Source organism: Patiria miniata, unplaced genomic scaffold (genome assembly GCF_015706575.1).
Source record: "Patiria miniata isolate m_02_andy unplaced genomic scaffold, ASM1570657v1 HiC_scaffold_3, whole genome shotgun sequence".
NCBI classification, from domain to species: domain Eukaryota; kingdom Metazoa; phylum Echinodermata; class Asteroidea; order Valvatida; family Asterinidae; genus Patiria; species Patiria miniata.
In genome coordinates this window covers 6,546,880-6,569,579 of record NW_024037069.1, presented here as the reverse complement: position 1 = coordinate 6,569,579, position 22,700 = coordinate 6,546,880, and the positions used below count along the sequence as shown (strand labels likewise).

General features: G+C 40.1%; 37 non-coding genes across 37 annotated transcripts; 10 read left to right on the top strand and 27 right to left on the bottom strand.

Moving 5' to 3' along the window:
• Positions 1-257: 257 nt before the first annotated feature.
• Trnae-uuc lies at positions 258-329 on the bottom strand. The gene has a single exon. It is a non-coding gene; the product is annotated as a tRNA-Glu (tRNA).
• Positions 330-459: 130 nt separating this feature from the next.
• On the bottom strand, positions 460-531 carry Trnae-uuc. The gene has a single exon. It is a non-coding gene; the product is annotated as a tRNA-Glu (tRNA).
• An 88-nt stretch (positions 532-619) lies between these two features.
• Positions 620-691, bottom strand: Trnae-uuc. Its single transcript has one exon. It is a non-coding gene; the product is annotated as a tRNA-Glu (tRNA).
• A 439-nt stretch (positions 692-1,130) lies between these two features.
• Trnai-gau lies at positions 1,131-1,203 on the top strand. The gene has a single exon. It is a non-coding gene; the product is annotated as a tRNA-Ile (tRNA).
• Positions 1,204-1,664: 461 nt separating this feature from the next.
• Trnae-cuc lies at positions 1,665-1,736 on the bottom strand. Its single transcript has one exon. It is a non-coding gene; the product is annotated as a tRNA-Glu (tRNA).
• Positions 1,737-1,824: 88 nt separating this feature from the next.
• On the bottom strand, positions 1,825-1,896 carry Trnae-uuc. Its single transcript has one exon. It is a non-coding gene; the product is annotated as a tRNA-Glu (tRNA).
• An 86-nt stretch (positions 1,897-1,982) lies between these two features.
• Trnae-cuc lies at positions 1,983-2,053 on the bottom strand. The gene has a single exon. It is a non-coding gene; the product is annotated as a tRNA-Glu (tRNA).
• Positions 2,054-2,508: 455 nt separating this feature from the next.
• Positions 2,509-2,581, top strand: Trnai-gau. Its single transcript has one exon. It is a non-coding gene; the product is annotated as a tRNA-Ile (tRNA).
• A 192-nt stretch (positions 2,582-2,773) lies between these two features.
• On the bottom strand, positions 2,774-2,845 carry Trnae-cuc. Its single transcript has one exon. It is a non-coding gene; the product is annotated as a tRNA-Glu (tRNA).
• An 89-nt stretch (positions 2,846-2,934) lies between these two features.
• Positions 2,935-3,007, bottom strand: Trnae-cuc. The gene has a single exon. It is a non-coding gene; the product is annotated as a tRNA-Glu (tRNA).
• Positions 3,008-3,678: 671 nt separating this feature from the next.
• On the top strand, positions 3,679-3,751 carry Trnai-gau. Its single transcript has one exon. It is a non-coding gene; the product is annotated as a tRNA-Ile (tRNA).
• A 189-nt stretch (positions 3,752-3,940) lies between these two features.
• Trnae-cuc lies at positions 3,941-4,012 on the bottom strand. The gene has a single exon. It is a non-coding gene; the product is annotated as a tRNA-Glu (tRNA).
• Positions 4,013-4,100: 88 nt separating this feature from the next.
• On the bottom strand, positions 4,101-4,172 carry Trnae-cuc. Its single transcript has one exon. It is a non-coding gene; the product is annotated as a tRNA-Glu (tRNA).
• An 890-nt stretch (positions 4,173-5,062) lies between these two features.
• On the top strand, positions 5,063-5,135 carry Trnai-gau. Its single transcript has one exon. It is a non-coding gene; the product is annotated as a tRNA-Ile (tRNA).
• Positions 5,136-5,323: 188 nt separating this feature from the next.
• Positions 5,324-5,395, bottom strand: Trnae-cuc. The gene has a single exon. It is a non-coding gene; the product is annotated as a tRNA-Glu (tRNA).
• A 449-nt stretch (positions 5,396-5,844) lies between these two features.
• On the bottom strand, positions 5,845-5,916 carry Trnae-cuc. Its single transcript has one exon. It is a non-coding gene; the product is annotated as a tRNA-Glu (tRNA).
• Positions 5,917-6,004: 88 nt separating this feature from the next.
• Trnae-uuc lies at positions 6,005-6,076 on the bottom strand. Its single transcript has one exon. It is a non-coding gene; the product is annotated as a tRNA-Glu (tRNA).
• Positions 6,077-6,162: 86 nt separating this feature from the next.
• On the bottom strand, positions 6,163-6,234 carry Trnae-cuc. Its single transcript has one exon. It is a non-coding gene; the product is annotated as a tRNA-Glu (tRNA).
• A 981-nt stretch (positions 6,235-7,215) lies between these two features.
• Trnae-cuc lies at positions 7,216-7,287 on the bottom strand. The gene has a single exon. It is a non-coding gene; the product is annotated as a tRNA-Glu (tRNA).
• A 377-nt stretch (positions 7,288-7,664) lies between these two features.
• Trnae-uuc lies at positions 7,665-7,736 on the bottom strand. Its single transcript has one exon. It is a non-coding gene; the product is annotated as a tRNA-Glu (tRNA).
• Positions 7,737-8,400: 664 nt separating this feature from the next.
• Trnai-gau lies at positions 8,401-8,473 on the top strand. Its single transcript has one exon. It is a non-coding gene; the product is annotated as a tRNA-Ile (tRNA).
• A 183-nt stretch (positions 8,474-8,656) lies between these two features.
• Positions 8,657-8,728, bottom strand: Trnae-cuc. The gene has a single exon. It is a non-coding gene; the product is annotated as a tRNA-Glu (tRNA).
• A 444-nt stretch (positions 8,729-9,172) lies between these two features.
• Positions 9,173-9,245, top strand: Trnai-gau. The gene has a single exon. It is a non-coding gene; the product is annotated as a tRNA-Ile (tRNA).
• A 463-nt stretch (positions 9,246-9,708) lies between these two features.
• Trnae-cuc lies at positions 9,709-9,780 on the bottom strand. Its single transcript has one exon. It is a non-coding gene; the product is annotated as a tRNA-Glu (tRNA).
• Positions 9,781-9,986: 206 nt separating this feature from the next.
• On the bottom strand, positions 9,987-10,058 carry Trnae-uuc. Its single transcript has one exon. It is a non-coding gene; the product is annotated as a tRNA-Glu (tRNA).
• Positions 10,059-10,294: 236 nt separating this feature from the next.
• Trnae-uuc lies at positions 10,295-10,366 on the bottom strand. Its single transcript has one exon. It is a non-coding gene; the product is annotated as a tRNA-Glu (tRNA).
• A 436-nt stretch (positions 10,367-10,802) lies between these two features.
• Trnai-gau lies at positions 10,803-10,871 on the top strand. The gene has a single exon. It is a non-coding gene; the product is annotated as a tRNA-Ile (tRNA).
• Positions 10,872-11,345: 474 nt separating this feature from the next.
• Trnae-cuc lies at positions 11,346-11,417 on the bottom strand. The gene has a single exon. It is a non-coding gene; the product is annotated as a tRNA-Glu (tRNA).
• Positions 11,418-11,505: 88 nt separating this feature from the next.
• On the bottom strand, positions 11,506-11,577 carry Trnae-uuc. The gene has a single exon. It is a non-coding gene; the product is annotated as a tRNA-Glu (tRNA).
• A 739-nt stretch (positions 11,578-12,316) lies between these two features.
• On the top strand, positions 12,317-12,389 carry Trnai-gau. The gene has a single exon. It is a non-coding gene; the product is annotated as a tRNA-Ile (tRNA).
• Positions 12,390-12,784: 395 nt separating this feature from the next.
• Trnae-uuc lies at positions 12,785-12,856 on the bottom strand. The gene has a single exon. It is a non-coding gene; the product is annotated as a tRNA-Glu (tRNA).
• Positions 12,857-12,942: 86 nt separating this feature from the next.
• Trnae-cuc lies at positions 12,943-13,014 on the bottom strand. Its single transcript has one exon. It is a non-coding gene; the product is annotated as a tRNA-Glu (tRNA).
• A 428-nt stretch (positions 13,015-13,442) lies between these two features.
• On the top strand, positions 13,443-13,515 carry Trnai-gau. Its single transcript has one exon. It is a non-coding gene; the product is annotated as a tRNA-Ile (tRNA).
• A 198-nt stretch (positions 13,516-13,713) lies between these two features.
• On the bottom strand, positions 13,714-13,785 carry Trnae-cuc. Its single transcript has one exon. It is a non-coding gene; the product is annotated as a tRNA-Glu (tRNA).
• A 525-nt stretch (positions 13,786-14,310) lies between these two features.
• Trnai-gau lies at positions 14,311-14,383 on the top strand. The gene has a single exon. It is a non-coding gene; the product is annotated as a tRNA-Ile (tRNA).
• A 267-nt stretch (positions 14,384-14,650) lies between these two features.
• On the bottom strand, positions 14,651-14,722 carry Trnae-cuc. The gene has a single exon. It is a non-coding gene; the product is annotated as a tRNA-Glu (tRNA).
• Positions 14,723-14,813: 91 nt separating this feature from the next.
• Positions 14,814-14,885, bottom strand: Trnae-cuc. Its single transcript has one exon. It is a non-coding gene; the product is annotated as a tRNA-Glu (tRNA).
• Between the last annotated feature and the right edge of the window lie 7,815 nt (positions 14,886-22,700).

Genomic DNA, 22,700 nt, shown 5'->3' with positions numbered 1-22,700 from the left:
ATAATTTGACTACTAAAACAAACAATTAATGAATTCCGGGAGGACAATGACCGACACTGTAAAGGGGCGTCTCCAACGTCGCATATCTTGCTTCAAAATGATCAAGAGACGTGAGTCTGTATCTGCAAGTTGGTTTACACCACAATATTTTTTTTTAAACTCATTTCCCACACCGGGAATCGAACCCCAGGCCACGGCGGTTGAATATAACAGTTTCACCGATGTACTTGCTGTTCTGTAAGTTCACCAAAAATAATTTCCCACACCGGGAATCGAACCCGGGCCACGGCGGTGAAAACGCCGGATCCTAACCACTAGACCATATGGGATGCCATTAGCCTTAACGATAGGCATTGGACATTGAATTAAAAATCTCACCGATGTATTTGCTGGTCTGGAAGTTCACCAATAACAATTTCACCGATGTACTTGCTGTTCTGTAAGTTCACCAAAAAGAATTTCCCACACCGGGAATCGAACCCGGGCCACGGCGGTGAAAACGCCGGATCCTAACCACTAGACCATATGGGATGCCGTTAGCCTTAACGATAGGTATTGGACATTGAATATATAAATTTCACCGATGTATTTGCTGGTCTGGAAGTTCACCAAAAATAAGTTCCCACACCGGGAATCGAACCCAGGCCACGGCGGTGAAAGCGCCGGATCCTAACCACTAGACCATATGGGATTACCTGTGTGGTAATAGTAGTCATTGGGCATTGGAAATAAATTGTAAAAGAAATGTTTCCGAATCAGACAGTAACCACGGAGGAAACGTGAGATATGTTGATGAGATTTATGATCTTTTTTCATTAACCATATTCCTGAGTGGTCTTCATGGTGAAGGGTATGTTTTATGTACGTGGGATACATTCAGTAATAGTTCCAATAAGTGTGTCAGACTCGGACCATGTGATTCTACAAAAAGGAAAACAATCTTTCTATTTAATCATGAGTTCTTTCAGTGTACCATTTGTCAACAGTGATCAAATTGATACCTGTAAAAGAGTTGTACTCTGCGTTAAATTCTGGAAAAATTGATTCGAATTCATCTACTGGTATTACTCGCAGAGCCAACATGACAAATGGAATTCTCTTCTTCAGAATGGCAAGGTAGTCTTCTGAACGGTCGGTTAGCTCAGTCGGTAGAGCGTCGTGCTGATAATGCGAAGGTCGTGGATTCGAGCCCCACATCGACCAATTTTTCTGTTTTGTTTCTCATTTTAGATAACATATTACAGAAATAGACAGTAAGTTAAAAATTCATTATCTTTAATAGACCTTATTACATAATGACGTCACGCTTTGTTTACATGTGTGCTTTCCTATGGCAGCCAGGTGTTGCCAGCCAATCGTCCCCACCTGGCTCTCATAGGAAAGCGCACATGTAAACAAAGCGTGACGTCATTATGTCTTTCTATTGCCGCAACCATTAGCACGGAGTCCATATTGCAATAAAACCGAGAGTGCGAAACAATGGACTCTTTCGCGTCTCACGTCTATACAGTGTATACATTGTACATGTAATTTGCTATTAAAGCTATACATCCGTTCAATTTGGCTGTTCAACCTAACCGTGCGAAAATACCATTCAAGCAATTCAAAAATGCGAGTGTTTATACAAAATAAGTGTATATACACACACACGATAAAAAGCTTACTTCCCACACCGGGAATCGAACCCGGGCCACGGCGGTGAGAGCGCCGGATCCTAACCACTAGACCACATGGGATGCCGTTGGCCTTAACGGTAGCCGTTGGACGTTGAATATAACAATTTCACCGATGTACTTGCTGTTCTGGAAGTTCACCAAAAATAATTTCCCACACCGGGAATCGAACCCGGGCCACGGCGGTGAAAACGCCGGATCCTAACCACTAGACCATATGGGATTTCGTTGGCGGTAGTTGTAGGCATTCGGCAAAGGAATTAAAATTTCACTGATGTATTTATATTCTAAAAAAGTCAGCTTAAAAATTTCCCACACCGGGAATCGAACCCGGGCCACGGCGGTGAGAGCGCCGGATCCTAACCACTAGACATATGGGATTACTTGTGTGGTAATAGTAGTCATTGGACATTAGAAAAAAAAATTAAAAGAAATGTTTCCGAATAAGACAGTATCCACGGAGGAAACGTGAGTTATGTTGATGAGATTTATGATCTTTTTTTCAAAATAGCGAAACATAATTATTCCTGAATGGTCTTTATATATGATGAAGGTTATGTTTTATGTACTTGGGATACATTCAGTGATAGTTCCAATAAGTGTGTCAGATTCGAACCATGTGATTCTACAAAAAGGAAAAAAAGTCTTTCTATTTAATCATGAGTTCTTTCAGTGTACCATTTGTCAACAGTGATCAAATTAATACATGTAATAGGGTTTTACTCTGCGTTAAATTCTGGAAAAAATGTTTTCAATTCACCTACTGGTATTACTCGCAGAGTCAACATGACAAATGGAATTCTCTTCTTCAGAGTGGCAAGGTAGTCTTCTGAATGGTCGGTTAGCTCAGTCGGTAGAGCGTCGTGCTGATAACGCGAAGGTCGTGGGTTCGAGCCCCACATTGACCAATCTTGCTTTTTTATTTTTTTAGTCAGATAACTTTGACTAAAACAGATAATTTTAAATAAATTTCGGGAACACAATGATCAAATCAGCAGAAGGGGCTCCCCTCCGTTGCAAATCTGCTTCAACTGATCAAAAAAGCGATTGCTTATGTACAAAACTCATGAATATCCACACGATTAAAAATAAAAACTCATTTCCCACACCGGGAATCGAACCCGGGCCACGGCGGTGAGAGCGCCGGATCCTAACCACTAGACCATATGGGATTCCGTTGGCCTTACCGGTTTGCATTGCACATTGAATATAAACATTTTAGCGATGTATTTGCTACCTTTGAAAGTTCACGAAAAAGAAGTTCCCACACCGGGAATCGAACCCGGGCCACAGCGGTGAGAGCGCCGGATCCTACCCACTAGACCATTATGGGATTACGTTGGTGGCAGTTGTAGGCATTCGGCAAAGGAATTAAAATTTCACTGATGTATTTGTGTTCTACAAATTCAGTTTAAAAAAGTTCTCACACCGGGAATCGAACCTGGGCCACGGCGGTGAAAACGCTGGATCCTGACCACTAAACTATATGGGAATCCATATGGTTTCAAAACATCCGATGCAATCAAAGGTATGTAGTCCCATATCCTGGAAAGAAAAACACAAATGTCTTTGTGTGTAATCATAAGTTAAACAATCTCGGTTAAAAGTGTTAGTTAACACTGATCAAATCAATGGTTAAGTCTGACATGGACACAGGATACAATTTACAAGCAAAATTTTTCCAATTCACCCAATTTCCACCGAGTAAACATCTGTAACTGCAACCGATGTACACCCCCGTGCTCTTAAAAAATGGATTAAACGAAGAATCTATTTTATAGCAAATGAGCTTTCATTTTGTGCAAAAATGAACCCGCCCTGCAAGAGCCAAATTATTTATGGTGTGGCAGCCAAAAATTCCAATTTTGTGAAGAAATAATTCAATAACTAAACGTCAGTGGGGTTTTTCGTTCGATGTTTCATTCAAACATAAATTACTTTTTTATTGCAAGGAAAAAAGCAGTTTAAAAATGTGTATTTATTTTTCGAGGAGAAGTTGGCGAATGGTCGGTTAGCTCAGTCGGTAGAGCGTCGTGCTGATAACGCGAAGGTCGTGGGTTCGAGCCCCACATTGACCACTATTTTTCTATTTTGTTATTTAGATAATTTTGACTACTAAAACAAACAATTAATGAATTCCGGGAGCACAATGAACGACACTGTAAAGGGGCGTCTCCAACGTCGCATATCTTGCTTCAATATGATCAAGAGACGCGAGTCGGTATCTACAAGTTGGTTTACACCACAATATTAAAAGAAAACCTCATTTCCCACACCGGGAATAGAACCCGGGCAACGGCGGTGAGAGCGCCGGATCCTAACCACTAGACCATATGGGATGTCGTTGGCCTAAACGATAGGCATTGGACAATGAATATAAAAATGTCACCGATGTATTTGCTGTTCTGAAAAATCACCAAAAATAAGTTCCCACACCGGGAATCGAACCCGGGACACGGCGGTGAGAGCGCCGGATCCTAACCACTAGACCATATGGGATTCCGTTGGCCTTAACGATAGGCATTGGACAATGAATATAAAAATGTCACCGATATATTTGCTGGTTTGAAAAATCACCAAAAATAAGTTCCCACACCGGGAATCGAACCCGGGCCATAGCGGCGAAAGCGCCGGATCGTAACCACTAGACCATATGGGAGTGCTTGTGCGGTAATAGTAGTCATTCGGCATTGGAAATACATTTTTTTTTAAAATGTTTCTGAATCAAACAGTATCCACAGAGGAAGCGTGAGATATGTTGATGAGATTTATGATCTTTTTTTCATAATAGCAAACCATATTCCTGAATGGTCTTGATGATGAAGGTCATGTTTTATGGACATGAGAAACATTCAGTGATAATTCCAATAAGTGCATCGAATGGTTTCAAAACATCCGATGCAATCAAAGGTATGTAGTCCCATATCCCTGGACAAAAAAAACCCATAAATATCTTTGTGTGTAATCATCAGTTCTACAATCTCGGTTAAACGTTTTCGTCAACATTGATCAAATCAATGGTTAAGTCTGACATCGAAACAGGATACAATTTACAAGCAAAAAAATCCAATTCACTCAATTTCCACCGAGCAAACATCTGTAACTGTAACCGATGTATACTCCGTGCTCTTAAAAAATTGATTTACCGAAGAATTTATTTTATAGAAAATGAACGTACATTTTGTGCACAAATGAACTCGCCCTGCAAGAGCCAAATTATTTATTGTGCGGCAGCCAAACAATCCCATTTTGTGAAGAAATAATTCAATAACTAAACGTCAGTGGGGTTTTTCTTTCGATGTCTCATTCAAACATGAACAACTTCTTTTTAGCTAGGACAAAAGCAGTTTAAAAATGTGTATTTATTTTTCGAGGAGAAGTTGGCGAATGGTCGGTTAGCTCAGTTGGTAGAGCGTCGTGCTGATAACGCGAAGGTCGTGGGTTCGAGCCCCACATTGACAACTATTTTTCTATTTTGTTATTTAGATAGTTTTGACTACTAAAACAAACAATTAATGAATTCCGAGTCACAATGACCGACACTGTAAAGGGGCGTCTCCAACGTCGCATATCTTGCTTCAAAATGATCAAGAGACGCGAGTCTGTATCTACAAGTTAGTTTACACCACAATATTTAAAAAAAAACTCATTTCCCACACCGGGAATCGAACCCGGGCCACGGCGGTGAGAGCGCCGGATCCTAACCACTAGACCATATGGGATTTCGTTCGCGGTAGTTGTAGGCATTCGGCAAAGGAATTAAAATTTCACTGATGTATTTATATTCTAAAAAAGTCAGCTTCAAAAATTCTCACACCGGGAATGTGCACTTTCCTATGGGAGCCAGGTGTCGCAAGCCAATCGTCCCCACCTGGCTCTCATAGGAAAGCACACATGTAAACAAGGCGTGACGTCATTATGGCTTTCTATTGCAGCAACCATTAGCTGCTTAGCACGGAGTCCATATTGCAATAAAACCGAGAGTGCAAAACAAAGGACTCTTTCGCGTCTCACGTCTATACAGTGTATACATGTAGTTTGCTATTAAAGCTATACATCCGTTCAATTTGGCTGTTTCTTCAACCCAACCGTGCGAAAATACCATTCAAGCAATTCAAAAATGCCAGTATTTATACAAAATAAGTGTATACACACACGATAAAAGGCTAACTTCCCACACCGGGAATCGAACCCGGGCCACGGCGGTGAGAGCGCCGGATCCTAACCACTAGACCATATGGGATTCCGTTGGCCTTAACGGTAGCCGTTGGACGTTGAATATAACAATTTCACCGATGTACTTGCTGTTCTGGAAGTTCACCAAAAAGAATTTCCCACACCGGGAATCGAACCCGGGCCACGGCGGTGAAAACGCCGGATCCTAACCACTAGACCATATGGGATTTCGTCGGCGGGTGTTGTAGGCATTCGGCAAAGGAATTAAAATTCCACTGATGTATTTATATTCTAAAAAAGTCAGCTTAAAAAATTCCCACACCGGGAATCGAACCCGGGCCACGGCGGTGAGAGCGCCGGATCCTAACCACTAGACAATATGGGATTACCTGTGTGGTAATAGTAGTCATTGGGCATTGGAAATAAATTTTAAAAGAAATGTTTCCGAATCACGCAGTATCCACGGAGGAAACGTGAGTTATGTTGATGAGATTTATGATCTTTTTTTTCAAAATAGCAAAACATATTCCTGAATGGTCTCTATATATGATGAAGGTTATGTTTTATGTACGTGGGATACATTCAGTGATAGTTCCAATGAGTGTGTCAGACTCGAACCATGTGATTCTACAAAAAGGAAAAAAATGTTTTTTATTTAATCATGAGTTCTTTCAGTGTACCATTTGTCAATAGTGATCAAATTGATACATGTTATTGGGTTTACTCTGCGTTCAATTCTGGAAAAAACTGTGTCCAATTCACCTACTGGTATTACTCGCAGAAACAACATGAGAATAGGAATTCTCTTTTTCCGAATGGCAAGGTTGTCTTCTAAATGGTCGGTTAGCTCAGTCGGTAGAGCGTCGTGCTGATAACGCGAAGGTTTCTGTTTTTTTCTCTCATTTTAGATAACATATTACAGAAATAGACAGTAAGTTAAAAATGCATCATCTTTAATAGACCTAATTACATAATGACGTCACGCTTTGTTTACATGTGCACTTTCCTATGGGAGCCAGGTGTCGCCAGCCAATCGTCCCCACCTGGCTCTCATAGGAAAGCGCACTTGTAAACAAAGCGTGACGTCATTATGTCTTATGTCTATTGCAGCAACCATTAGCTGCTTAGCACGGAGTCCATATTGCAATAAAACCGAGAGTTCAACCAAAACAAAAGACTCTTTCGCGTCTCACGTCTATACAGTGTATACATGTAGTTTGCAATTAAAGCTATACATCCGTTCAATGTGCCTGTTTCTTCAACCCAACCGTGCGAAAATACCATTCAAGCAATTCAAAAATGCCAGTGTTTATACAAAATAAGTGTATACACACACACACACACACACACACGATAAAAGGCTAACTTCCCACACCGGGAATCGAACCCGGGCCACGGCGGTGAGAGCGCCGGATCCTAACCACTAGACCATATGGGATTCCGTTGGCCTTAACGGTAGCCGTTGGACGTTGAATATAACAATTTCACCGATGTACTTGCTGTTCTGGAAGTTCACCAAAAAGAATTTCCCACACCGGGAATCGAACCCGTGCCACGGCGGTGAAAACGCCGGATCCTAACCACTAGACGATATGGGATTTCGTTGGCGCTGGTTGTAGGCATTAAAATTTCACTGATGTATTTGTGTTCTATAAATTCAGTTGAAAAAAATCCCATACCGGGAATCGAACCCGGACCACTGTGGTGGACACTTAACTACTACTAGACCATAATGGAATTCCGTTCGCCTTAACGATAGGCATTGTAACAATTTCACCGATGTACTTGCTGTTCTGAAAGTTCACCAAAAAGAATTTCCCACACCGGGAATCGAACCCGGGCCACGGCGGTGAAAACGCCGGATCCTAACCACTAGACCATATGGGATTTCGTTGGCGGTAGTTGTAGGCTTTCGGCAAAGGAATTAAAATTTCACTGAGGATTTGTTTTCTAGAAATTCAGTTTAAAAAATGTCCCACACTGGGAATCGAACCCGGGCCACGGCGGTGAAAACGCTGGATCCTGACCACTCAACTATATGGAATTCCATATGGTTTTCAAACTTCCGATGCAATCAAAGGTATGTAGGCCCATATCCCGGACAAAAAAACAACACAAAAGTCTTTATGTCTAATCATAAGTTAAACAATCTCGGTTAAGCGTTGATCAGATCAAGGGTTAAGTCTGACATGGACACAGGATACAATTTACAAGCATTTTATTTTCCAATTCACTCAATTTCCACCGAGTAAACATCTGTAACTGTAACCGATGTATACCCCAGTCCTCTTACAAAATGGATTAAACGAAGAATCTATTTTATAGCAAATGAGCTTCCATTTTGTGCAAAAATGAACCCGCCCTGCAAGAGCCAAATTATTTATTGTGTGGCAGCCAAAAACTCCAATTTTGTGAAGTAATATGTTAATATAAACTAAACGTCAGTGGGTTTTTCGTTCGATGTCTCATTCAAAAATGAATAACTTTTATATTGCTGGGACAAAAGCAGTTTTAAAATGTGTATTTATTTTTTTAGGAGAAGTTGGCGAATGGTCGGTTAGCTCAGTCAGTAGAGCGTCGTGCTGATAACGCGAAGGTCGTGGGTTCGAGCCCCACATTGACTTCTATTTTGTTATTGAGATAATTTTGACTACTAAAACAAACTATTAATGAATTCCGGGAGCACAATGACCGACACTGTAAAGGGGCGTCTCCAACGTCGCATATCTTGCTTCAAAATGATCAAGAGACGCGAGTCTGTATCTACAAGTTGGTTTACACCACAATATTAAAAAAAAAAAACTCATTTCCCACACCGGGAATCGAACCCGGGCCACGGCGGTGAGAGCGCCGGATCCTAACCACTAGACCATATGGGCTTAGCTGTGTGGTAATTGTAGTCATTGGGCATTGGAAATTTTTAAAGGAATGTTTCTGAATCAGGCAGTACCCACGGAGGAAACGTGAGATATGTTGATGAGATTTATGATCTTTTTTTCATAATAGCAAACCATATTCCTGAATCGTCTTTATGATGAAGGTTATGTTTTTATGAACGTGGATACATTCAGTGATAATTCCAATACGTGCAACAAACTCGAACCATCTGATTCTACAAAAAGGAAAAAGGCTTTTTATTTAATCATGAGTTCTTTCAGTGTACCATTCGTCAACAGTGATCAAATTGATACATGTAATATGGTTTTACTCTGCGTTAAAATTCTGGAAAAAAACTGTTTCCGATTCACTTAATGGTACTACTCGCAGAGTCAACATGACAAATGGAATTCTCTTCTTCAGAATGGAAAGGTAGTCTTCTGAACGGTCGGTTAGCTCAGTCGGTAGAGCGTCGTGCTGATAACGCGAAGGGCGTGGGTTCGAGCCCCACATCAACCAATTTTTCTGGGGTTTTTCCCTCTCATTTTAGATAACATGTTACAGAAATAGACAGTAAGTTAAAAATTCATCATCTTTAATATACCTAATTACATCATGACGTCACGCTTTGTTTACATGCGCACTTTTCTATGGGAGCCAGGTGTCGCCAGCCAATCGTCCCCACCTGGCTCTCATAGGAAAGCACACATGTAAACAAAGCGTGACGTCATTATCTCTTTCTATTGCAGCAACCATTAGCTGCTTAGCACGGAGTCCATATTGCAAAAAAACCGAGAGTGCAAAACAAAGGACTCTTTCGCGTCTCACGTCTATACAGTGTATACATGTAGTTTGCTATTAAAGCTATACATCCGTTCAATTTGGCTGTTTCTTCAACCCAACCGTGCGAAAATACCATTCAAGCAATTCAAAAATATGTTTATACAAAATAAGTGTATACACACACAATAAAAAAGCTTACTTCCCACACCGGGAATCGAACCCGGGCCACGGCGGTGAGAGCGCCGGACCCTAACCACTAGACCATATGGGATTCCGTTGGTCCTAACGGTTGCCGTTGGACGTTGAATATAACAATTTCACCGATGTACTTGCTGTTCTGGAAGTTCACCAAAAAGAATTTCCCAAACCGGGAATCGAACCCAGGCCACGGCGGTGAAAACGCCGAGTTGTAGACATTCGGCAAGGGAATTAAAATTTCACTGATGTATTTGTGTTCCAAAAATTCAGTTTAAAAAATTCCCACACCGGGAATCGAACCCGGGCCACGGCGGTGAAAACGCCGAATCCTAACCACTAGACCATATGGGATTTCGTTGGCGGAAGTTGTAGGCATTCGGCAAAGGAATTAAAATTTCACTAATGTATTTGTGTTCTGTAAATTCAGTTAAAAAAATTCCCTTACCAGGAATCGGACCCGGACCACTGTGGTGGACACCTAACTACTAGACCATATGGGATTCCGTTTGCCTTAACGATAGGCATTGTACATTGATTATTAACTTTTTACCGATGTATTTGCTGTTCTGAAAGTTCACCAAAAAAATTTCCCACACCGGGAATCGAACCCGGGCCACGGCGGTGAAAACGCCGGATCCTAACCACTAGACCATATGGGATTACCTGTGTGGTAATAGTAGTCATTGGGCATTGGAAATATATTTTAAAAGAAATGTTTCCGAATCAGACAGTATCCACCGAGGTAACGTGAGATATGTTGATGAGATTTATGATCTTTTTCCATAATAGCAAACCATATTCCTGAATGGTCTTGATGATGTTTTTATGTACGTGGGATACATTCAGTGATAATCCCAATACGTGCAACAAACTCGAACCATCTGATTCTACAAAAAGGAAAAAGGCTTTCTATTTAATCATGAGTTCTTTCAGTGTACCATTCGTCAACAGTGATCAAATTGATACATGTAATAGGGTTTTACTCTGCGTTAAATTCTGGAAAAACTGTTTTAAATTCACGTTATGGTATTACTCGCAGAGTCAACATGACAAATGGAATTCTCTTCTTCAGAATGGCAAGGTTTTCTTCTGAATGGTCGGTTAGCTCAGTCGGTAGAGCGTCGTGCTGATAACGCGAAGTGGGTTCGAGCCCCACATTGACCAATTTTTCTGGTTTTTTCCCTCTCATTTTAGATAACATATTACAGAAATAGACAGTAAGTTAAAAATGCATCATCTTTAATATACCTAATTACATAATGACGTCACGTTTTGTTTACATGTCCACTTTCCTATGGGAGCCAGGTGTCGCCTGCCAATCGTCCCCACCTGGCTATCATAGGAAAGCGCACATGACTGTAAACAAAGCGTGACGTCATTATGTCTTTCTATTGCAGCAACCATTAGCTGCTTAGCACGGAGTCCATATTGCAAAAAAAACCGAGAGTGCAAAACAAGGGACTCTTTCGCGTCTCACGTCTATACAGTGCATACATGTAGTTTGCTATTAAAGCTATACATCCGTTCAATTTGGCTGTTTCTTCAACCCAACCGTGCGAAAATACCATTCAAGCAATTCAAAAATGAAAGTGTTTATACAAAATAAGTGTATACAAACACTCACGATAAAAAGCTTACTTCCCACACCGGGAATCGAACCCGGGCCACGGCAGTGAGAGCGCCGGATCCTAACCACTAGACCATATGGGATTCCGTTGGCCTTAACGGTAGCCGTTGGACGTTGAATATAACAATTTCACCGATGTATTTGCTGCTCTGGAAGTTCACCAAAAAGAATTTCCCACAACGGGAATCGAACCCGTGCCACGGCGGTGAAAACGCCGGATCCTAACCACTAGACCATATGGAATTTCGTTGGCGGTAGTTGTAGGCATTCGGCAAAGGAATTAAAATTTCACTAATGTATTTGTGCTCTGTAAATTCAGTTAAAAAAATTCCCATACCAGGAATCGGACCCGGACCACTGTGGTGGACACCTAACTACTAGACCATATGGGAGTCCGTTCGCCTTAACGATATGCATTGTACATTGTTTATAAACTTTTTACCGATGTATTTGCTGTTCTGAAAGTTCACCAAAAAAATTTCCCACACTGGGAATCGAATCCGGGCCACGGCGGTGAGAGCGCCGGATCCTAACCACTAGACCATATGGGATTACCTGTGTGGTAATAGTAGTCATTGGGCATTGGAAATATATTTTAAAAGAAATGTTTCTGAATCAGACAGTATCCACGGAGGAAACGTGAGATATGTTGATGAGATTTATGATCTTTTTTCATAATAGCAAACCATATTCCTAAATGGTCTTTATGATGTTTTATGTACGTGGAATACATTATTTCAATACGTGCAACAAACTCGAACCATGTGATTCTACAAAAAAAGAAAATAATCTTTCTATTTAATCATGAGTTTTTTCAGTGTACCATTTGTCAACAGTGATCAAATTGATAGATGTAATAGGGTTTTACTCTGCGTTAAATTCTGGGGAAAAACTGTGTCCAATCCACCTACTGGTATTACTCGCAGAGTCAACATGAGAAATGGAATTCTCTTCTTCAGAGTGGCAAGGTAGTCTTCTAAATGGTCGGTTAGCTCAGTCGGTAGAGCGTCGTGCTGATAACGCGAAGGGCGTGGGTTCGAGCCCCACATCGACCATTTTTTTTCCCTCTCATTTTAGATAACATATTACAGAAATAGACAGTAAGTTAAAAATGCATCATTTTTAATAGACCTAATTACATAATGACGTCACGCTTTGTTTACATGTGCACTTTCCTATGGGAGCCAGGTGTCGCTTCAGCCAGGTGTCAATTGCAGCAACTATTAGCTGCTTAGCACGGAGCGCCATATTGCAATAAAATCGAGAGTTCAACCAAAACAAAAACTGTTTCGCGTCTCACGTCTTACAGTGTATACATGTAGTTTAAAGCTATACATCCGTTCAATTGGCTGTTTCTAAACCCAACCATGCGAAAGTACCATTCAAGCAATTCAAAAATGCGAGTGTTGATACACAAAATAAATGTATACACACACGATAAAAAGCTTATTTCCCACACCGGGAATCGAACCCGGGCCACGGCGGTGAAAACGCCGGATCCTAACCACTAGACCATATGGGATTTCGTTGGCGGTAGTTGTAGGCATTCGGCAAAGGAATTAAAATTTCACTGATGTATTTATATTCTAAAAAAGTCAGCTTAAAAAATTCCTACACCGGGAATCGAACCCGGGCCACGGCGGTGAGAGCGCCGGATCCTAACCACTAGACCATATGGGATTACCTGTGTGGTAATAGTAGTCATTGGGCATTGGAAATAAATTTTAAAAGAAATGTTTCTGAATCAGACAGTAACCACGGAGGAAGCGTGAGTTATGTTGATGAGATTGATGATCTTTCTTCATAATAGCAAACCATATTTCTGGATGGTCTTTATGATGTTTTTATGTACGTGGGATACATTATTCCAATACGTGCAACAAACTCGAACCATGTGATTCTACTAAAAGGAAAAAGAATTTCTATTTAATTATGAGTTCTTTCAGTGTACCATTTGTCAACAGTGATCAAATCGATACATGTAATAGGGTTTTACTCTGCGTTAAATTCTGGAAAAATTGTTTCCAATTCTCCTTCTGGTATTACTCGCAGAGTCAACATGACAAATGGAATTCTCTTCTTCAGAATGGCAAGGTAGTTTTCGGAATGGTCGGTTAGCTCAGTCGGTAGAGCGTCGTGCTGATAACGCGAAGGTCGTGGGTTCGAGCCCCACATTGACCAATCTTGCTTTTTAAAAAGAAATTTGTCAGATAACTTTGACTAAAACAGATAATTTTAAATGAATTTCGGGAACACAATGATCAAATCAACCAAATCTAGGGGCTCCCCTCTGTTGCAAATCTGCTTCAACTGATCAAAAAAGCGATTACTTATGTACAAACTCATGAATATCCACAAGATTAAAAAGAAAAAACTCATTTCCCACACCGGGAATCGAACCCGGGCCACGGCGGTGAGAGCGCCGGATCCTAACCACTAGACCATATGGGATTTCATTGGTGGTAGCTGTAGGCATTCGGCAAAGGAATTAAAATTTCACCAATGTTTTTGTGTTCTAGAAATTCAGTAAAAGAACAATTTCCCGCACCGGGAATCGAACATTGGCCACGGCGGTGAAAACGCCGGATCCTCTGAGAACTAAACCATATGGAATCCATACGGTTTTAAACATCCGATGCGATCAAAGGTATAGTCTGATATCCTGGACAACAAAACACAAAAACCTAACCACTGGACCAAATGGATTACGTTGCGGGCTATAGCATTGAAATACTATGGTTTTGTGTGCGTGGGATACATTCAGCGATAATTCCAATAAGTGTGTCAGACTCGAACCACGTGATTCTACAAACTGGAAAGAAATCTTTCCATTCAGTCATGAGTCTCGTTCAATGTATCCATTTGTCAACAGCGATCATGACGTCACGCTTTGTTTTACCTTCTTGGGGGAAATTAACAGAGTTAACATGAGAAAAGTAATTCTCTTCTTCAGAATGGCGAATAAGTCTTCGGAATGGTCGGTTAGCTCAGTCGGTAGAGCGTCGTGCTGATAACGCGAAGGTCGTGGGTTCGAGCCCCACATTGACCAATTGGCCTTTTTTGTTTTTGTTGCTATTTTTTTTCATTTTGAATAAACTGACATATTTTTTTTATGAAAAGAGTAACTCAGAAGTAGACAAAACCGAGCTAGAGTTGTTCATAACACGGAAATAAAAGGAAAAACATCGGGAAGGAAAAACATCGGGAATTAAAACCGGAGCCATGAACAATATGAAATAAACTTGAAATAACTATTGAGGTATTGAATTTATTTTCAATGATGACTATTTGATCGAAATGGTCACCAAAAGAAAAGTTCCCACACCGGGAATCGAACCCGGGCCACGGCGGTGAGAGCGCCGGATCCTAACCACTAGACCATATGGGATTACGTTGGCCTTAACGGTAGGCATTTGATATTGAATATAAAACATTCACTGATGTATTAATTACTGTTTTATAAGTTCACCAAAAAGAAGTTCCCACACCGGGAACCGAACCCGGGCCACGGCGGTGAGAGCGCCGGATCCTAACCACTAGACCATATGGGATTGTGTTGTAGCCATTGATCTCCATATACACAGACTGGATAGGACATCGCGTACGAACGTGCGTCCGCGCGCGCGTATTTTGAAAAGGGTAAAGAACACAAATTCGCATTTCGAATTGTGTACACTTTCGAACGGAGGATTACAAACTGAAGTTGGGTTTTCTTCGGTTTCTTTGTCATTTTTGAAAGAATAAAAGAAACAAAGATCTAAATTGATCAAAATCGACGAGGAGTATAGTCAAGGTGTGCGCAGCATTAGATTGCTGGAGTCGGGAAGTACTAAGGAGCGTTGAAGAATAGGACAATTATTCGCAAGTAAGTTGTTTTTTTAACGAGGCCTATACAACACGGCATAAAGGAATATGAACATGGGAACGACAAAGCAAATTATAATATCGTTAATGTCGCTGTGAGTTGGAGGGGATGGAGGCCTGTGTGGTAGCTATAGCGAGATATTCTGTTCAAATTCCATGCGATCTAGGCCTGTCATGCTGGTCGGCATCATTTAAAACATCCATGACTGACCCGGCAATGGCAATGAACAAAAGTTGACTTGTTTAAAATAGTTTATTTGAATAACTTTTATGATTTGTATATGCAAAATCTGATTGAATTATGTCTGCCTTAAACGCCTACCTAAATGTTTCTATTCTTTTTCTTTATAAAGAGCGAAACCGAGGAGATGGTTTATGCTAACTTACTGCACAACTGGCCGATTGACCTTCATATCAAACAAAGAAGTTCAGCAAAGCCATAGCAAAATGCACCAGCTGCAGGACGATATCCGAGACGGACGAAAATGGAGAACTTCGCGGAGGGATGGAATCAACTGTATCATCCACTGAATGGAACATGCGATGTGATAGGCATCTGAGAGTTTGACTTAATCAATTTTTACGATGTGGAACTGTTAACATTGATTGATTTTCTTTTTGGAAAGAGCTGTGGAGTTCAACGCAAGTATTTTTGTGAGCTCCCAAGATGACTGACACATTATTGACAGTTTGTATGAAGAAAGCAATGAGTACTTTTACAGTTTGAAATTATATTGTGTGCGCCTTTATATAAGATTATTAACTATAGCCATTAATACACCATCCTATTCGCTCACAAAAACGATTCCCATTACACTTACAAGTAATTATATTTATTTTCAGAAGTATAGCTAAACATTTAATTATAAAACAAGACCGTGCGTAGCTTGAATTATTCTTTGACAAAAATAGAATTTTGGTTTGTGATTCATCTCCTTTCACACAATATCACAAGAGGTGAACGATGTCATTCCCTGGCAATCTAGGGACGGGAAGAAGTTTTTACTAATTACTTTGTAAAATTAAGTTTTTTTCTTACCTTTTAGATTCTGATTGGTTTATGTTCGGGTTTTTAATAAATATATCAATCATTTGAATGAATCTCCATACAATTTCTCGTGTGAGTGTTCAGTTAAAAAATATGATGTCATTTCAGCATATTATTAATACAATTATTCATTTCATTGATGGAGTAATTCAGTGTGCTCTAATGACCAATGTGCCAAAAATAAATTGGCAATTTACTTACAATCATTTTTGGGAGGAGGAGGGATTTAACAAACAAACAAAAAAAGGAAATGGGGGGGGGGTTCTTGAATTTCGAAAATGCATAATAAGAAAGTGTATATCAAGAAAGTGTGGAAAAGCTGTTTGGAGGGATTGAGGGTAACTCTTCATCGTTCATGAAAAAAAGTAAGACTGCTGCGAACTGCTTACTGACTGGATGGACCTGAAATATATAAATCTAAAAATTAATGTGGCCTGACGTTGCGAACTTGGCAAGTTCTTCTTCAGAGGCTAAAACAGCCTCTGAAGAAGAACATGCCGCTAAGTTCGCAACGTCAGGCCACATTAATTTTTATATTTCTTCATCGTTCAGTTAGTTTTTTTTTAAAGATTTGTTTTGGAGGAGCGCTTGAACTCCCTCCTGTAAGAAAAATTCCCCCCGATAATGCACTTTCCAAAGTAAACAAAGTAAAAGCACAATCATTGGCGCGTTTACCCGTCTGACAGTAAACGCGCCGCCATTGTTCGGCCGCGCATTCGTACACAAACACGGCGCGATGTCCTATCCAGTCTGTGTATATGGAGATCAATGGTTGTAGCCTACATTTTGATCGGGGCATTAACAACAACAGTGAGACCTCCAGGCAATACAAGACCGTTACGTTAACGGTATGTATAGGCATTGGGCATTTAATAAAAAATTCACTGATGTTTCTGTGTTCTATGGAGAGTGTTGGTCATATTATGATAGAGCTATATTAAATTAAATATAGACCTATGGTTAGTATTCACTTGACGATGAGGATATTTCGGGCCGATTTTGGACTAGAGACAATAAATTGTTACCAGGAATGAATAAACGATTGATTAATTAAAGGCATCAGAAGCTAACCATTGAATTACCGAAAAGACAATGGTGGCATTGGAAAATGGAAAAAGAAGTGTTGCTTTAAAAACAAATTAGTTTTAAAAAAAAATCACGACGATATGTTTTGAGTGTTGAATAGGCCCTAATTGAAAAATTCTAAAAGATACGGAAACAACCCTGAGTTCTAGAGAAATCCTGAATCACATGCATAAAGTTATGGGGTCATTTCAACCAAATTTAGAGAACATTTCGTTCTTTTCCTCCGGCTCTCCACGTTCGGGCTTTAACCCCAAGCCTGTTGTCGACGTGCCACACCGCAGCATGGTCAAGGTCACTCCGAAGAAAGAATGGAACTCAAATAATTCCAAAAACTTCGAATCGGGTATTATCCCGCACCCCTCTTCCGTACCCCTAGGGGCAGATTATCACCCATTCAACACCCCTTTTGGAGGGACTACCTTAATACGTAAACCAAACAACGGCCACAGCTAGCAAATCCTTCACTTGAGGGTTGACCTGAACTCCGGGCCCTTGGGGTGGAAAGTTTTAGGTTCTTGTGAAAATAATGAAGGGTGTAGTTTCGTCGGCTCTCTCCCTTTACAGGCAGATGTGGGTTTGCAGAAATAACACACATTCGAGATCGAAACTCACTTTAAACCCTTGGAATTTTTGACGGTTCTGACGGTTCCGGATCTTTTTAAAAATTAGGCTGAACGGCTTATGAAACCCATTCCCATTTGATCCACCTGAAATTAATTTAAGATTAATCAAGACGATTTCAATAATCCACATGGAACATAACTGATTAATTTCTACAGAGTGAGTCAAACAGAAAATGACTTGGATAACAAACAAGCATGTTCTTCCACTCATTTGAAAAGGGAAGTGCTGAAATTGATCCATGCTATGCGAAGCTATGCATATTTTACTAAAAGAATCCAAATTTATAGCTGTCCCTGGAACGCCATTGAGCTGAGTGAGAACCATAGATTGCACACAGGCATTCAGATACAATTGAGATTTGTATCATTATTGTCCTGACTGAAACATTATTTTTACTGTCAGATTTCGTGTTTTTAATATGGGGATTTTTTTTCTGAAATAATTATGGTGACTTTTGTCTGTTTCCTGTGCAAATTTTCATTCATTAATGAAGGCAGGAAAACGCCATTGTTTCATTGTATTTGAATGGTAAATGATCGTTGGTGAACAGCTGCATTCTGTGATGTTTGTATAAATATACATAACTTGTGAATTTAGTAAGCAAATTACGTGAAATTTTGACAGTTACTAGTCAATAATATGTACTTTATCCCTATCTTGTTTTTTTTTAATGGAGCGAGCCACATATTTCTTATAAACGTTTTTTCGTTAGGCCAAAAAAAAATCTCCAGTTTCTGGTATGCGCGCGCGTCGCCGTAGCCATGCGCGTCGGCAAAATTAAAAAGTTTTTTCTTTCAATGTAAGATGAAGTCTCAAAACCGCCAAACTCACTAGTTTGACAGGAATCCTGCTGCTGCAAAATTTTAATGTGTTTTTAGATGGGGTTACGATCGTGTATAAGCTTTATGTGGCCTCTCTGTGCTCCCATATATTTTGCACTAAATTTAGTCGGGTACCATTTGTAATTGTGCGTCTGGAAGCCAGACTGACGGAGCGATGGTCGTGTATCTGGAACCTGTAAACGCTTTTTAATTAGCTCAATATACTTCTCAAGCCTTATGGCCTAACTGAGGTCACCTCAAGCTGCACTCTGAAGGATATTTGGAGAGTTTTAAGGGGATCGAAGCGTCATCTGCAACATCAGCCGACATTTGAAGAGAAAAAAAGTTGGGTTAAAAACAATAAATAAAACGCGTCGCCGCACCACTTTTGGGGCAAGCTCAATACCAGAAACCGGAAACTTTTTGGGGGGCCTTAGGTCACTTTCTTTTGGACTCGCCCTGTATGACGTGCTGTAGAATGCATTATGTGTCTTTTAAAATGAATGGGTCACGATTAACTGTTTCAATGTTGTAGTTCAGCCATCAAGAGACCATTACAAGTCCTTTCATTAGTAAATCACAAGTCCATTCACAATCACAAGTCCAGTCACAAGTAACAGGGGATGAACAATGACAAAGGAATGCCTTTGTTCCGATTTATTTGAATAGCATGTGACTCGAATTGGAACTGGATGACTTGTGATGGAATTGTAATGAACTCGACTAGTGCAGTGCGGCTAACCATGTGATATAAAGTATCCAACATGCAGCGAATTTCATGCGATTATTATGAACTTTATTACACAGACCTCGTATTATTACATAAATTAATCGCAATAAGTTGATTTATAATTTTGAAAAAAGGTGCCAAAAATGGTTCGATAAAACTAAATGATTTAGGAGTGCAATTTTCGAAATGTATGAAACAAATTATTATTGCTTCAGTGATGGTAATTACGACAACTTAGTACACCCGTCCGTTAAAATTAAAAACTGGGTCACAACTCTATAGCTGCTTCACATGTTTTAAAATTGCGAATTTTTTTCTTTTCATTTTGTTAATAAAATGTCATTACCTGTTAAATTGTAAATTTGACCGCGACAATTTTTTAGCATTCTGCATCTTCAAAAAAGGGGAGTCAGATTGGTGCAGTGGTTACTTTCCTTGCCTTCGACTGCTAAGCCCAGATTCAATTCCGGGTTCAACTTCAATTCCTGATTTTCAGTCCCTAGCTGATCCCGTGGGTCTTCCCCAGGATATGCTTCTGGGGTTTCCTCCCACCTAAAAAAAACCTGTTATTTTCTTCTCGTTGTCTTCTCTCTATATGTTTCTTCAGGATTGCAAGCTACAGTGCCTAGGGCACTTTTGAGTAATCCTTATGTTTCATTACCAGAAAGAAAAATTCAACCAATGGTGCATTCTTATAGAGACTTTTACGACTTTTACGAACATGCATATACAGTTTTCGTCAATCAATGATCGAAACACTTAATTAAGGCAACCAAAACGTTTATAGTTTTAGGACATTTCTTTCTTTCTTTCATTTCTGTTCTTTTTTGTGCATACAATATATCAAATATCAGTGCCGACAAATAATATTATTACTTGATATTTTTCGTTCACTTTTTACACTACTTTTTTACATGAGACTATTAATGGTAACTGCGGTACTCACAATTTATTATACAATTTACAACCAGACATTCAGTTTTAAACATGCATTTTAAAGGGAAACTTTGCCTTCTCTCACTAATATTAAATGACTCTTCATCGTTGGAAATGACTCCTGACCATTGTCATCTTGGTTGCGCGTCATGTTCATTATTGGTACTTTTTAGCAACTTCTGTTTATTATTTAGTCGATTTCTGGTCAAGATTGCTATCCCCGTCCATAGGCTTAATGCTTCGATGGGCAGAAAGAAGCAAGTAATTTTTGTAAGAAATTACAAAATTGTCAAATTGAGTTCACCTGTTCAGTAGTTTCAGATAGCGTAGTTTGTGATTTCCATCGTATTTAAGTTACGAAAGCTCTGCGACCCATCAGGCAGAAAAGGGGTATACATGTTCCAAATGAAATTTGTCGATCAAAATGTTCGTTGGGCAGATTGGCCTTCTAGAGCTGACATGGTTTTCATCAGCGATCATTCCAATAAGACGACAATGAACAGTCTCGAAAAGTCACGACTTCAGTTCGTGAATTTGTCAAGTTATTTGAGTGTGAAGCGGCCGTTTGTGTCTGCTTGACGGCAGAACATCTCTGGGGCGGTGGATTGACCGGCTGAGTACTCACAGATTACGAAGTTATCGTCATGACAATTGATGTCATTCATGAGACCATCAGATGGTGTTATCTCAAGACAATCTTCTGTTTGTGTGTCATGCACCCCAGTTGGTTGCCCATCTACCCAGTTGAAGTAGGTACAATTCTGACCGTCCTCATTAGCTCATTTTCTGAGGCAGCAGTTGATAACAGGAGCCGGCAAATCTCTCTTGGCCAGGCTTGCAAATGTTTGCTTGAGCACAGGCTACAAAGATGGTCATGAGCCAAACCACCTTCATTTTGGTAATTTGATATACCCGATGTCGTATTCTGCTAAAAGTTGAACATTATCATTTTGTCTCTTGATCCTCTGTGATTGGCGAAATCGACACAATGCTCAACTGACTCGAGCCATCGAGATTGTGTCCATCTGTAACCACAACATATAACACAGTTTGGGGTAAGCAAATGCTTTTTGCGCAAATAGGTGTGAATAAAACACCGTGGAGGACACAGCTTCAACTCTTAGCTATACGCAAAAAAATACAGCTAGACCGAGTCTTAATTTCTTGGCGGCAACGGTCTGTCCCAGTTTCTATGCCAACTGCCAATTGGTCTCTCAGTCTTCATGCATGAGAACCAAGTTATCAATGCGGGTAAATTAACCGTCGTCGAATTGTGAAACGGGCTGGAACATAGTGTTTGGATACACGGCAATGGTTATTAATGAACGTTATTCTTTCTCTCTAGTAATATATGCCTATTGTTGATGTTCTTTTCTTGGTTCTTTTGCCATAGCAACCTGCATCAATAAAGTGTTTACTGCTTCCAGAAATATATTCAATATTGAATTGTAATGGAATCTGTGCATCGTGGAAAATCCTATGGGAAAAGTAACTGCTTGCACACTTGTGCCTCCCTTGCCCCCAAAATAAGCCTTTTCGTTCGAATTTGGCTGAGAGTGACCTGGCAATTATTGTTCCTTTGTTTATATCTGCTGGCTTCTTTCTTCGACTGTTGCTTTCAACAACATTCGGTTTGAATCATAATAAGGCCTGCTTCAGTTAACAAAAGTGGTCTTCGCTTTGTTGTAATTGTCGGGGGAAAAAACTACCAGTATTTAATAAAAACACGCTTGTTTCTGGCGCAAAGATTGTTTGTTAAATATATTATTGAGAACAACCAAGACTTTTGTTCGTGTTCGTACGTTGATATCGGTAGGCTTTTGACTGAGACTGTTGTCTTTGTCAACAGGCAATTTGCAATCAAAAGCTTGCATCTGTGAACCAATTAAAATGGGTATTTTTTCTAATTTTTGGGAAAAAAAATTTGACTTTCTTTTTTTTTCAGCCTCACTCCCAATATTATATTGTGGCACCGGTCGATGTACGGTGTAATTGCTCTGACAGCTACAAGCTTGCATCAGCAATTCAATACCAAGCAGTCTTCATTCAACTGTTATATACGGCAATTTTCAGATGTCCTCGACATCAACTTCGCAAATAATTATTCAGATTTTACTGCTGGATCCGAAGGGCAATTTGGTCATTGACTGACTGAGTCACTGACTGACAGACTCACTGACTCCCTGAGTCACTGACTCCCCGACTCCCCGAGTCACTCCCCGACTCCCCGAGTCACTCCCCGACTCCCCGAGTCACT